The sequence below is a fragment of the Penaeus vannamei genome, chromosome 24, assembly GCF_042767895.1.
Source record: "Penaeus vannamei isolate JL-2024 chromosome 24, ASM4276789v1, whole genome shotgun sequence".
NCBI lineage: Eukaryota > Metazoa > Arthropoda > Malacostraca > Decapoda > Penaeidae > Penaeus > Penaeus vannamei.
In genome coordinates this window covers 25,591,504-25,607,355 of record NC_091572.1, presented here as the reverse complement: position 1 = coordinate 25,607,355, position 15,852 = coordinate 25,591,504, and positions in this window count along the sequence as shown.

The window sequence follows — 15,852 nt, the reverse complement described above, 5'->3', positions numbered from 1 at the left end:
AGAAGGAAGAACAACAACAGCAACAATGAAAAGATAAAAACTATGGTTCACTTCCTTTTCTTAAAACCCAAGAAGTGTTTAGAATGGACACACACACGGATGTATGTCAGTCGTAAGTCAGAGATAAATCAGATTTTCAGATAAGACAACTTACCACAAAGGGCGGCTTGTCTTTCCTGTCTTTCTTTTGCAAGAGGCCTAAGAACGGTATATAGAGAGAGAGGATGTTCATGTATCTAGGCCTATATCTGGGGAATTTGATAGGCATGCTGAAATATCTACAAATATTCAGGTGGGATGTTAACATATTTAGACTTATCTTTATGGATTGAGATAGATATATTGAAATAGTTATTTTTTTTTACTCTTTTACTCTGGCAAAAGAGCAAATAAAAAGATGGGGGGGGGGGGAGGGGGATTTCGATGTAGATTCAAAGCTATACAATTATCTCTGAATTAAATGCCCGCTGTTCTGGGTGTGTTCTTCAACTCTCGAACGACCACAATTTGCATACCAACATGCAATTCGTGTACAGATCTTGCAGACCACGACGGCTATAAATCTTGCAAATATGCACGTTTTCTTGGGAATCTCTCAGAAGGAGATGTTTTCATAAAAGCAAAACTAAGGTCTGTTATCCAAGGTCACTGCCATATATGGAAAGGCGGTATTAAGATACAGGGAGAAGGTGAATGTGAAAATTGCTCTTTATTCTATAGTGTCTGGACGAAGGGGGATATAAAGAGGAGGGGAGAGAGAGGGAGATGGAAGGAGAGGGTGAGAGAAAGGGGTTGTGGAGAGGGGGGAAATTAAATAAAGGGAGGAGAGAGTGAAAAGGAAAGGAAGGAAGAGAGAGAGAAAGAAAGAAAGAGAAGTATAGGAGAGGAGATACACAATTACACACACACACATGGGGGAGGGGAGCGGAGTGAAGAGAGAGAGAGAAGAAAGAGAGAGTGAATACAGACATGTAGAAAGAGAGAGAGAGAAAGAGAGACGGAGAGGAGAAAGAGAGGGGGAGGGATATATGTAGATAGCTGAGAGAGAGAGAGAGAGAGAGAGAGAGAGAGAGAGAGAGAGAGAGAGAGAGAGAGAGAGAGAGAGAGAGAGAGAGAGAGAGAGAGAGAGGTGGGGGAGGAGATAGAGAGACAGAGAGAGAGAGAGAGAGAGAGAGAGAGAGAGAGAGAGAGAGAGAGAGAGAGAGAGAGGGAGAGAGAGAGAGAGAGAGAGAGAGAGAGAGAGAGAGAGAGAGAGAGAGAGAGAGAGAGAGAGAGAGAGAGAGAGAGAGAGAGAGAGACGGAGAGGAGAGGAGAGAGAGGGAGGGTGGAAGATATGCAGATAGCGGAGAGAGAGAGACAGAGAGGGGGGAGGGAGGGAGAGAGAGGGAGAGAGAAAAGAGAAAGAGAAAAAAAAGAAACAGAGAGCGTACAAAAAGTTGACATTATGAAAACCTTTGCACTTAAAAAGATTACAGTAAATGCCAGTGTTTCGTATCCTAGGGGTAAGATGTATGTGCATACAGTACTATAAAAACTTACCATACAATGTCATTTATACAAACATAATCGACACACAATGTATAAAAAAGAAAGAAGAAGAAATAAAGAAAAAAAAAAAAAAAAAAAAAAAAATATATATATATAAAATATATATATATATATACATATATATATATATATTTTATATATATATATGTATATATATATATATATTTTATATATATATATATACATATATATATATAAAATATATATATATATATGTATATATATATATATATTTTATATATATATATATACACACACACACACACATATATATATATATATATATATATATATATATACACACACATATATATATATATATATATATATATATATATATATATATATATATATATATATATATATATATACACATATATGCATATGTATGTACACACATGTGTCGGTACTTGTCCTGTGTCCGACTGCCTCCGTCGGCCGAACCCCGCCCACGACGGCGACCAAGGGCGGGCATCGCGAGGCACAGCCACGCACAGGCGCCCACAAGGACGCAGCAGAGACGCCAGAATGACACGCGGGCGACACGGACCGCCTGGCGGAGGGGGAGCACGGACGCGAGTGTAGCGCCGACGCAGCTGTAATTACGAGGCGGCGCATCAAAGGCTTCGATGATATCAGGAGCGCATAAAAACTTCCCAAACGGCCGGATCGCAACACTTCGACAGCTCCCCCCCCCCCTCACGCCTCCCTCCTTCTCCCTCTCCCTCTCTCTCCCCTCTCGCAGCTCCTTCTGTTGTTCTTCGTCCCCTCTTCCTCCTCCCGATCTCCTTCTTCCCCTCCTCCGTCTCTATCTCCTCTTTGTCAATAGCATTATGAGCAGCGGCAGCAGGATCGCCATTATCTTCTTTTTCTACTCCTTGCTCCTTCTCTTGGTCTTCCTCCTTCTCCTTCTCTTTCTCTCCCTTCACCCCTCCACATATTCGTCTTCTTCATATCCTTATTCTTTTCCGCCTTCTCCCAAGCCATCTTTTTCTCCACCATCTCCCTCTCTCCTTCTCCTTCCCTCTTTTCCTCCTCCTTCACCTTCTCCCCATCGTTCTCCTTCTCTTCCTTCTCCCTCTCATTCTTCCCTTCGTTTTCCACCTCCTCCTCTACCTCAAAAACTGCCCGAGAATTGTGATTTTGGCTCCTGAACCGCCCCCCCTCCCCCCCTTCAGAAGTTGTGATTTGGCTGCCCCGCCTTTGCCCTTTCTCGTCCTCATTTAGAAATCAAAAATCTTGGAAATTGTGATTCTCGCCCTTCGAGTCCATTGAAGGATAGGATTAGATATTTTTTCAAAAGTAGGACATCGCACCCTCTTCCTCCCATTTTCTCTATGATTTTTTTTTTCTTTTTTTCTTTTTTTTTACCAAACTACGCTTTCAGAACTTCCTTCACCCGGCAACCCGTTCTTCTGCTAGAACGTATTCAAAGTTTGATTTTACGTTTTATCTTTATGCTTATTTTCTAATCTATCATTTACGTTTGTCTTTGGGACTTCACACCCCCTTTCATTAATTTCTCTTTTCGCCATTGCATTGGTCTCGATCGAGGCATAATGGACCTTATAGACGTCGAGAAACACCCAGCTGATAGTGACGATATCGACCCCAGCTGACCCGGAATCAGAGCGTTCCCGTGACCTCTGCATGATGTGTCAACCTGACCTCAAACAGCGCGTGTCCACTTTGAACTTTTGCGCGCCAGACATGTGTGTTGACCCCTGATGTATAAACTCAGTAATAAAATCTTGATCTACTTTGTATTTTATGGTTCATCTAGTCACTTTCTACTTCTTCGTCTCCTCCTCCTCCTCCTCCTCCTCCTGCTACTCTCACCTCTCTCTCTCTCTCTCTCTCTCTCTCTCTCTCTCTTTTTCTTTTTTTGATTAGCGTACCCAGAGGAATTTATTTTGACTGGGACTTAAGCTGGACGCTGTAGTGGTCGACGGTACATGCAAATGATTAACCCCAGAAATTCGAGTGATTTTATTGCTCTACCCCCACCCCCTCCCCACCCCCCCCCCCCCCCCGGCCACGCCCCTCTCGCCGTGGCTTGTGCCCTGACCCTCACCCCCAACACCCTCCCCACACACACATACCTCCTATTAGGGTTTCCTCTCCCCTCACCCTTCCCTCCTGTCCTTGTGGTTTCCCCTTATTTCACTCCTGTTTATCGGTATTTTCCTTTTGCTCCTCTTTATCGCGTCTTCCCTTCCACATCTACTTAATGGTCCACTTCTTCCGCTTCTCTTTATTTGTCCTTTCTTTCCACCTTTCTTACTCTGCTTCCTTCACGAGATCTCGATACTGGTCTCCATTGCCCCCCCCCCCCCCCCGCTCTCAACCCCACCCACCTGCAACCCCGACCTTCCCATGGTCTCCCCAACGCCCCTTCAAACCCTTTTATTTCCTTTCTTTCCTAATCTCTTATTTCCCCATTCCACCCTTTATCTCTCTCTCTCTCTCTATCTATCTATCTATCTATCTATCTATGTCTTTCTCTCCTTCCCTCCCTCCCTCCCTCCATCCATCCATCCCTCTTCCTCTCTCTCCCTCTCCCTCCCTCTCCTCCTCCTTCCCTCCCTCCCTCTTTCCCTCTCCCTCCCTCTCTCCCTCTCCCTCCCTCTCTCCCTCTCCCTCCCTCTCCCTCCCTCCCTCTCTCCCTCTCCCTCCCTCCCTCTCCCTCTCCCTCTCTCTCTCTATCGCCCATTCTCCTATCCTTGATTTACGAGGCCCGTCCGGCTACCCTGACCTATGCTGACCTCCGCTCTTAATCTCTTTCGCCGTAAATCAAGTCCGCAGCCGCCAGCGGTCATGTCCTTCGGCGACGCAGGTTGAAGGGCGGCGTCTGCTCTCCGCGACGAGGCTGGAGGCGGACCCGCGGCCGTGGTCCAGTTCTGTCGGGAAGGAGGAGGAGGGGGAGGAGAAGGGGGAGGAGGAGGAGGAGGAGGAGGAGGGGGAGGAGGAGGAGGAGGGGGAGGAGGAGGAGGGGGAGGAGGAGGAGGAGGAGGAGGAGGGGGAGGAGGAGGAGGAAGAGGAGGAGGAGGGGGGGGAGGGGAAGGGGGAGGAGTAGAAGTAGGAGGAGGAGGAAGACAGGAGTAGGAGGAGGAGGAGGAGGAAGATAAGGAAAAGGAGGAGAAGAAAGAAGATGTAGAAATGGATGATGAGGAGAGGGAAAGTCAGAGAGACAGAGAGGGAGAAAACAGCAAGAAAGTTTGTACGAATTAAGAAATATAAGAGGAAGGAGGAGAACTTAAGATTTGACTCAGAGATGGAAGATTAGCACAAGACTTAGCTGACATATCCTCTGAAGAACGGAGACAGGAATAACAATGAGAATAAAGTAAATAAGCGATTGAATCAATCAGACATGAAATAAACTTCGATACAAGATACACCAGGAAACAACAAATCCAGGAAAAATAATCTATAAACGAAGTCACAGAAACACTACTCGATCGCATATCCACCCAACAGGATCCCGTATCTCCTACGCTATTTAGATGCAGATCCCATTGTCAAAATCATTAGTATCTGATGCATATCGTGATAAATTGCACTTCAGGATGTAGTAGAACCTTGTAACTTGTACAAAGCAATCCGATATTCATCTATTAATGATTTTATAGCAATATCAGATGACGCAAGGAAAAGAAAGAGTTATGATAGATGATCTGAATCTAGAGTCACGCGTTTCAATAAATTTCAAGCGAATCACATGGAGAGATTTCAATCCCCTTTACATACTTATGTCTGGTGCAAAAAAGGATCAAGATCGATATCACAGATAGGAATCCTTTAACATTTTTGATCGCTTGTTTTATGTGTTATATTTTATCCATGTTTACCGAAGTATACGAAAGTAGCAAGAAATTTAAAATGATAACAGCACCACCATATATATATATATATATATATATATATATATATATATATATATATATATATATATATATATACATATATATATATATATTTATATACATAGATACATATATGTATATATATATATATATATATATATATATATATATATATATATATATATATATGTATGTATGTGTGTGTGTGTGTGTGTGTGTGTGTGTGTGTGTGTGTGTGTGTGTGTGTGTGTGTGTGTGTACATAAAGATACACACACACACACACACATATATATGCAGATATGTACACATTTCACGCACGCATCTCAGCCTTTTTCCTCCCTCCATAATTGCGGACGCGTGTGTGTGCGAAGGAGCGCTGCGTGTCATACTAGACTGAGAATATATACCACAAGAAAAGAAAAAAAAATACCCGTAGTCGGTGTTGCTTTTGTGGGAAGCTTCCTCGTTTGCTTTTGTTTGTCGAGAAGGTAGGTTTGGTAGATAGGTATATAGCTGAAAGGAAATTGATAATGATAATCGATAAATAGATGGCGAAAATGAGAAGAAGAGAAATGTATCTACATATGTACCACACATACACTACGTATATATATATATGTGAATGTGTGTGTGTTTGTAGGCATGTGTCTGTGTGTGTGTGTGTGTGTGTGTGTTTGTAGGCATGTGTATGTGTGTGTGTGTGTGTGTGTGTGTGTGTGTGTGTGCATGTGTGTATATATGTATGTATGTGTGTGTGTGTGTGTGTGCTGAGAATATCAAAAGGGTTTTCAAAAAATATAAGACAATTGCTTTTATTATTTTCCTCCTTTTATGGAAAAAAGTGCTCGAGGTGGGAAGGCAGCGTCTACGGCCACTTGGCAATGTAGAATGTGAAGTTTTGGCAGATGTCAGATTCGCGGATAGATCTTGTTGTTTTGCATGCACTGTAGTATGCTGAAAAGAATTAGCATTTTATTGACACAGTTCTGTTGCATTAATCTTTATTGAATGAGGATATATGAATAATGAAACGATTGGATAATTATTCGATAGACAAATCTATCTTATCATTATGTCTCTTTCTTTGCCATGGATCAGCATTTTTTTTCTGACTTCTCTTGTCCCTTTTTTATTTATCTATTTGTTTATATTTTGGGATGTGCTTTGAGCTTAGTCTTTACAAATGGCGTGAATTTGCTACACATTTTCTTCCAAAACAAAAAGAGTTCGAAAGAAATTTTAAAAAATAAAAAAGGGAGGAGTTACACAGAACCCCCCCCCTAAAATAATTTCCCTAAGCCACACCCTTTTTTCGAGAATTTGCCACGCCCTTCTGCTGAATTCCTCCGGTAGTTTTCTGCAATCTGAAGACCCCTTCCAAAGAAGAATGAAGAATAAAAAAGGAAGAAAAAAAAAAGAATGCAAACCGGGTTTATATCCTACAGTATGTGTTCGTCTGGATGGCTTGAACAAGGATAAAATATAAGTTAGTGTGCCTGTGAATATAGCAAGTTTTTAGGGTAATTAGTAAATAATCAATTTATTTAATGAAAGATATTTTTTTCCCTCTGAAATATATATTTAACCAGAATAGATATAAAAAAGGAAAATATATATACACATAGACAAAAGGCGAAATTATTAATGCTAAGCACACACACAAACATACGCAGACACACACGCATGCACACACACATATAAATGTTATGTGTTTGCGTGCGTGTGCATATATATGGATAGATAGATAGAGAGAAAGAGTGAGAGACAGAATTAGAGAGAGAAGAAGAAGACAAAAAAAGAAAGAGAGCGCGAGAGAGAGAAAGGAAGGAAAACGATAGAGAAGAAGACAAAAAAAGAAAGAGAGCGAGAGAGAGGGAAAGGAAGGAAAACGATAGAGAGAGAAAAAATAAAAAGTGAAAAGAAAAGGACAAACATAGATAGAAAAAAATAATAAAAAGTGGAAAGAAAAAGACAAACCGTAAAGATCCCCCGCCCCCAATAAACAAATCCCGATAAAAAAAGAAAAAAAGAACAATTTTTCTACGCCATGATAAACTGCTTTTTAAAAAACATACGAAGCGCAATGAACAATCGCCTCTAATAACCCTGCGTCAATTAAGCGTATTTGAATCGCCTTCAGAACATGATCGGAATGGTTTGTGACTTCTGTGGCTTCGAGGCGGCGCTGGGTTTTAAAAGCGTCTGTGTCTCCTTCCGCCTTTTTTCCTCTGTCTTTTCTTCTTTCGGTTGTTATTCTTACTCTTCGTCGTCCTTTTTGCTCCTCGCTTTTTTCTCATGGTTCTTCCCCTGGTCCTTCTTCTTTTTTTCTTCTTCTTCTTCTTCTTCTTCTCCTTGTTTTTCTTTTTTTTTCATATCATTATCGTCATTATTGTTATTATGACTTTTATCTTATTTTACAATTATCATCTTCTTTTTCTTCTACCACTTCCTCCCTTTCACCACCATCTACTTCTGCTTCTAATTTTTATTATCATTATCATCATTATCATTATTACTCTTATTATTGTTATCATTAATATCATTGTAATCATTATTTTCATTATCACTATTACTACTGCTACTTTTATCATTAGGAGTAGTAGTATGGTTATCATTATTATCTTTATTATTATCATCATTATTGTCATCTTTCTACTTCTTTTTCTTCTTCTTCTTCCTCCTCCTCCTCCTCCCTCTCCCCCTTTGTTTCCTCATCATCATCATCCTCGTCCACCTCCTCCTCCCCCTTCTTTTCTTCCTCCTCCTCCTCCTCCTCTCCCTCCTATACCTTCTCCTTCTCCTTCCCCCTTCTTCCCCTCCTCCTCCTCCTTCCCCCTTCTTCCCCTCCTTCTCCTCCTCTCCCTCTATACCTCCTTCTCCTCCTTCCCCCTTCTTCCCCTCCTCCTCCTCCTCTCCCTCCTATAACTCCTCCTCCTCCTTCCCCCCTTGCCTCCCTCTACCTTCTTCCTTCTTTCTTCTTCTTCGCCCTCTCCTTCTTCCTTCCCCCATCTCCTCCTCCTCCTCCTTCCCCCCTTCCTCCCTTCTACCTTCTTCCTTCTTTCTTCTTCTTCGCCCTCTCCTTCGCCCTATCTATCAGACCTCCAGCTGATGGCCTTTTCCTGCCATTTAGCGAGCGTTTACCAGCCGCCTTGTCAACCCGACGCGACTTCTCCCGTCGGTCGCGATCTGTTCAGCGGGTCGTAAAGAGGCAGCTTTAATGGGAAGATAAATGCAGATTAGCTTTTATAGAACTTATTTTCTCTCTGCTTCTCTTCTGCCTTCTATTGGTTTTCTTCTCTTCTGCTTCTGCTCTTTTTTTTGTTTGTTTTTCTTTATTTATTTATTCTTATTTTCTTCTTCTTCTTCTTCTTCTTCTTCTTCTTCTTCTTCTTTTCCTCCCTTTCTTCTGCTTTTGCCCCTTTTTGTTTTTCTCCTTCGCTTCCTTATGTTAATGATAATGATAATAATTAGTATTATCATAATTAGTAGTAGTAGCAGTGGTGGTAATGATACACAATAGTAACATATGATTATGATTATTATTATTATTATTATCATTATTGTTATTATTATTATTATTATTACTATTGTTATTATTATTATTATCATTATTATTATTATTATTATTATTATTATTATTATTATTATCATTATCATAACAACAATAATAATAATGATATAATTATTTTCCTATTTCTCTTCCTCCTTTTTCCTTTTCTTCTTCCTCCTACTCTTCCATTCTTTTCCTCTTCTTCTTCTTCCCCCTTTCTTTTCCTCTTCCTCTTCCTCCTTCTTCCTCGTCTTTCTTTCCCTCTTCCTGACCCTTTCTTTTTTCTCTTCCTCCTACTCCCTCTTCCTCCTCCCCCCCCCCCCCTTCTTTCCCTCTTCATCCTCCTCCCCCCCCCCCCTTTCTTTTCCTCTTCCTCCACCACACCCCCTCATCCCCTCTTCTTCCACCACACCCCCTTACCCTCACCACAACCCATACCCAACATACCTCCCCCACACCAGCCTCCCCAACCCCCACCCCAGAGCAGCACCGAGAACCCCTCCGTCCTTGGGGATATACCACGTGCGTCCTCTCAGCCGAAGACGTACCCAGGTTTCGTCTTCAGATTCGTCCTTCGAGATGCCTTGCACAGCCGGACACGTGGGGGCTGTGAGGGTTGATGTTGCTATTTGGTAGTTGGTCTGGAGGGGTTGGAGGGTTGGGGGGTGGTAGGGGGGAAGGTTGGGGGAGGGGGGAGAGGGAGGTAGGGGAGGGAGGAGAGGGAGGTGGGGGAGGGGTGGGGGATGGAAGGGATGGAGGATGGGAGGGGAGTAGTTTTTCTGGAGGGGTTGGAGGGTTGGGGGGTGGGAAGGGGGGAAGGTTGGGGGAGGGAGGAGAGGGAAGGGTGGGTGAGGGAGGAGGGGGAAGGGAAGGAGGATGGGAGGGGAGGCGTGTGAGGTGGGGAGGAACGGAGTGGAATAGGGAGATGGGGAAGGAAGGGGGAATGGGGGGAGAAGGATAGGGAGAGGGCAGAGGGAAATGGGTGGAGAGGGAGATGGGGAGGAAGGAGGGACGGGGTTGGGGAGGGGGAGATGGGGAGGAGGGTGAAGGTGGGTGGAGATAAAGCATAAGCGGAGAGACGGGAAACAAAGGAGAGGAAAAGGAAAGAAGAGAGAGGGAGAGAGTAGGAACGAGGAGGGAGGAAGAGCAAATGGAAGGAGGAGGAGGATGCGAAGGAGTACTTAGGATGGGGCGGGAGTAGGGGGGGCTAGGGTAAGGAGAGGGGAAGAGAGGAGATAAGGTAAGGAGAAAAAGATGGAAAGAATCGAAGAGAAAGAGAAGGAAAAAATGGAAAAAGAGAGAAGAAAGAAAGCAAAAAAGGGAATAGAGACCTGACAGAGTGAAAAAAGAGAGAAGGAAAGAACAGGAGGACGGAAAAGTACAAGGCAAAGAATGAACGGAAGGAAAGGGGAAATGGAGAAAACAAAGAATGAAAGGGGAGGATAGGGGGAGGGAGAGGAAAAGGGCAATTAGCACCCCATCAGAAATTGCAGTTTGATTGCAGAACCACGATCCCTCTTTATTGCATGTCGTCTAAATCTTCTTTTTAGGGTGTCATTGCCTCCATTTATTGTCGTTATCACCATCATTATCATCATTATCATCATTATACTTATCCTTATTGCCTCTGTTTATACTAGATTTACTGGATTATATTAGATCTAACGAAGCGAAATAAAGTCTGTACGATAATATATATATATATATATATATATATATATATATATATATATATATATATATATATATATATATATATATATATATATGTATATATATATATATATTTTTTTTTTTTTTTTTTTTTTTTCACCACCATTTTTACAACACCATTACACTTTCAAAATCATAAATATATCAATCCTAATCCTTGATTAACCTCTATCGCCCTAAATATAAATCCACAACACAATGAAAGAACGATAACCACGCGATAATGTAACAAAACAGGCATAAAAGTTTATTTCTTACCCGCCAAGAATGAAAGACAGTATGATGAAAGTGACGATATTAGACAGAACACAACTTTATTAGGATAATGGCCTCACTGATCCTAATGATTTGCTGTGCCTCTCGCTTTCTTTCTCTATCTCTATCTATCTATCTCTCATTCTCTCTCTCTTTCTCTCTTTCTCTCTCTCTCTCTCTCTCTCTCTCTCTCTCTCTCTCTCTCTCTATCTATCTATCTATCTATCTATCTATCTATCTATCTATCTATCTATCTATCTCCATCTCTATCTCTTATTCTCTTTCTCTCTCTCTCTCTCTCTCTCTCTCTCTCTCTCTCTCTATCTATCTATCTATCTATCTATCTATCTATCTATCTATCTATCTATCTCCATCTCTATCTATTATTCTCTTTCTCTCTCTCTCTCTTACTCTTTCTGCATCTTCATTTTGGTGATTCGTGTGTTCTTGTTCTTCTTCTTCTGCTGAAGCGAAGGTGTGCGTGTTCTTTGTGTGTTAATAGGCGGATGTTGCTATGTACATGTATAGCTACATAATTCTGTCGGTCTATTTGTCTGTTTGTTTGCATGTGTGTCTGTCTGTCTGTTTATACATCCACTCATGTATTTCTCTGTCTATTCATATGTCTTTTTTTAATATATTTATCTGTCCGTCTGTCTTTCAGTCTATCTATCTATCTATTCATCGCTATTTTTTCCTCTCTTTATCTGTCTACCTGTCTATCTGTTTATCTATTTATTCAGCTATTTAGATGTATTTTTTTTTCATCTGTCTGTCTTTTTTGTGTGTGCATTTGCTTGCGTGTGTGTATGTATATATGTATATGTATATGCATATCTGCTTGTGCTTCTGTTTGTCTGAAGCATTTTACGAGCTTGAATAAAGCTTGAGAATTTACTACCTCGACCATCTTAGGAAATTATCATATAATACATAATATAATTGAAGTAGCAAAAAAAAAAAAAAAAAAAAAAAAAAAAAAAAAAAAAAAAAAAAAAAAAAAAACTAGGAAAAATATGCAATATGTAAATTGCTTCAAAGATATGTACTGTACATGTGAGTCCAGACAGAATGACTCATCATGCTGACCATATTGCAAAGGTTTGAAAATGCAAGAAAAGCAGATGGCACAGTGATGCAAATTTATTTCTTACTATATTTTCTACTTTTACTTTTCATTTTTATTTCTCTTGTTTAACTATTTTCTACTTTTTTACTATTTTACCTTTCTTTTTTACTTGTTTCTTTATTCTTATTTATATTTTTTTTCATATTTTCATTATAATTATTATTACCATTTGCCTTTTGTCTTTTTATTTAACTTTGTTTTCCCTTTTTTTTCCTTTTCTCTCCTTTTACTACGTTTTTTTCCTACTTCTCCTTTGTTTGCTTTTTACTTTACTCTTTTCCTACTCGCATTACCCTGCAACAACCGCTCGCGCTGCCTCCTCTGGCGCCGCAGCCTTGGCACGTGACTGGCCCTGGCGCTGCCGTCCCCGCGCCGCCGCCGCCGCCGCTCCGTCCGCGAATGCTAATTTGATGACTTTTTGTTGGTGGAGGGTGGCGGGCGTGGTGGTGGCGGTGGTGGTGGTGAGTGGTGAGTGGTGGTAGTGGTGGTGATGGGGGTTGTGGTGGTGAGTGGTGGTGGCGGTGATGGTGATGGGTGGTGGTGTTGTTGGTGGTGGTGATGGGGGTTGTGGTGGTGGTGATGGAGGTTGTGGTGGTGGTGGTTGTGGTAGTGAGTGGTGGTAGTGGTGATGGAGGTTGTGGTGGTGAGTGGTGGTTGTAATGGTGGTAAGTGGTGGTGATGATGGTGGTGGTGGTTGTGATTGGCGGTAGTGGTGGTAATGGTGATGATGTTGGTGGTGATGGTTGTGGTGATGATGATCTCATTGTTTCTGTTGCTGTTGTTGTAGGTGGTGATGGTGATGATGTTGGTGGCGACCCTTTACTGTTGGTGTTGAGAGTGATATTGTTATTGATATTTGCTGTTTTTGTCGCTATTGTCGGCAGTGGTTAGGGTGATGATGATGATGTTGTTGTTGTAGTCACATTGTTGTTGGAGGTGATGGGGATGCAGTCGCTGTTGCTGGCTGGTGGTGGTAGAGACAGCAGTTGTTGTTATTGCTACTGCTGTTGTTGTTTTCTGCAGGTGTTGGTGTTGTTTATTTCATTATTGTTGTCGTTTCTTTCGTTGTTGTTGCTGCTGCTGACGTGTCTGTTGCTGAAGTGGAGGCCTTGTCGTTGTTGGGGTTATCTGTTGTTCTTGCTCTTGCTGCTATCACCATCACCATCGCTGTTGTTGCTCCAGCGTTATCCTGAACCGTCGTTGCAGCATCCCCATTGCCTTCAACTCATCCCATCTCCCTTCCATCACAAAAAACTCCAACCAACTTAATTACTTCAACCTCCGCAAGCACGCAGTCAGGCCGTCACGCAAACCCTAAATAAACAAAGGGTATTTCGGCGAATGACCAATGACCTTGTGACGGCCGACCTTTGTGACGAACAATAAGTACAGGGGAGAGCTGCCGTGACAGTATCTTGTGGCCGTAGAGTTGATGGCAGTGACAGGGTTATGCCACGGTTAGATCGAGACAATTACTTATGCATTATACATTCTGCGTTATGCAATGGGTCCACCTGTATCGCGGCAAAAAAAGTAAAAAAAAAGAGAAAAAAAGGAAGGAAGAAAGAAAGTGAGAGAGAGAGACAGAGAGAGAAAGATTGAATGAAAGAAAGAGAGAAAAGAACGGAAAGAAAGAAAAGAGAGAAAAGAAAGAAAGAAATACTAAATAAAGAAAGAAAGAAGAGGGTAAGAAGAAAGAAAGAAAATAGATAAAGAAAGAAAGAATAGAGAAAGGAAAAAGGCTATGGCGATCAGAGTGAATAACGCACATACATACACACAATTCAACCGCGGTGATGTACAAACAAACAAACATTAATGATGGGAAAGGCAATTAGTTAAACCATAAATAAGACCACAGCACCATGATAAACCTACCATTACTACCATGACAGTGCCTGCAGTGACGTGGGCGAGGTGACAAAGGTGTGAGGACAGACTGGCATTAATCGGGGGACTTCGCTGATGAGGTCAGCAGAGGTCAGGGTCGGTGTCTGACATCTGACATCGAAGTGAGTGTCTCCTGCTCTGTCTGTGACTTTCCGCCTGTCTCTCTCCTGGCTTTCTTGCTTTCTTCGTTCATCCTCTTTCTCTTTGTCTATTGTTTTGTTTGTTTTTTCCTCGTCTGTCTCTCTGCTTCTTTTATTTCTCTGTCTCTTGCGGTACTTTTTCTTTTTTCTCTCCCTCACTTTCGCCCTCATTTCTGCTCTCTCTCTCTCTCTCTCTCTCTCTCTCTCTCTCTCTCTCTCTCTCTCTCTCTCTATATATATATATATATATATATATATATATATATATATATATATATATATATATATATACATATATATATAGATAGATAGATAGATAGATAGATAGATAGATAGATAGATAGATAGATAAATAGAGAGATAGAGAGGTAGATAGATAGATAGATATTATATCTATCTATCTATCTATCTCTATCTATCTATCTATCTATCTATCTATCTATCTATCTATCTATCTATCTATCTATCTATCTATCTATCTATCTATCTATCTATCTATCTATCTATCTATACATTTACATACATATACGTGTGTGTGCACAATTTCCTTTGATGCCTCTACCTATTCGTCTCCACGCACACAATTCCAAATGTCTCCTCTTTGACCATTATCCACTCCCCCCCCCCCAAGGACAACTAAACAAGTGAAAATACATTTGCGATTCTCCGCTGCGCTAAAAACGCAATTTCTCTCGCGTTTCCCTAATGGCAGGGCAGGGAGAACTTTCGAGACAGTCATTCACTCGGCTTTGCGTGCGCGTTGGGGGATTGTATGAGGCGGGGGGGGGGGGGGGTGAGGGAGGGGTTTCACCTACGAAACTTCGCAAATTCACCTCATGACCTTCGTCTACAACCTTTTTACAGCCTCACGAATTCATAACCTCACGGTCTTAGTCTACAATCTGATTGGTGTTTGACTTCATGACGTCACGCTCTTCATTTTCTACAACTCCGTAGCTCTACAGCCTCACAGGTCTGGAACCTTACAACTTCACAACTCCACGACCTTAAAGTCTCATTTTTCATGACCCTAAACCCTCACAATTATTCAATCGTACCTCACAACATACACCTACAACCTCACAACACCACAAACCAACATTACACTTCTACAGCCTCAAAACACACCCTTACAACCCAACAACCGCACACTTCTGAAGCAGCCTTTTCAAAACCTTGCGGCCAAACACCGCAACTCCACAACCCAACAGCCTTACACTTCTACAACCTTACAACCTCACAACCCAAAAACCTCACCATTCTACAACCCCGACAACCCCTCGACAACCTATTCCCATGCCTGAGCCGGGACCGGAAAGCGCCCTGTCGGTTGAAGGTTAAGGTAAGGTTCCCGACGGAGAGAATTTTGTTTACAGTAATTTGGGAAACCACATTGAGGTCATTGTCACCGGGAGCCAACTGCGCGCCTCGTGAGTGCCTCTGGCTCGGGTTGTCTCCGCGGGATTGCCAGAGGGCTGTTGCTGCTGCTGTTGTTGTTGCTGTTGTTGTTGTTGCTGTTGCTGCTGCCGTTGTTGTTGTAGTTGTTGTTGCTGTTGCTGTTGCTGTTGTTGTTGCTGTTGCTGTTGTCGTTGTTGCTGTTGTTGTTGTTGTTGCTGCTGCAGCTGCTGCCGTTGTTGTTGTTGTTGTTGCTGTTGTTGTTGTTGTTGTTGTTGTTGTAATTGTTGTTGTTGTTGCTGTTGCTGCTGCTGTTGTTGTTGTTGTTGTTGTTGTTGTTGTTGTTGTTGTTGTTGTTGTTTGG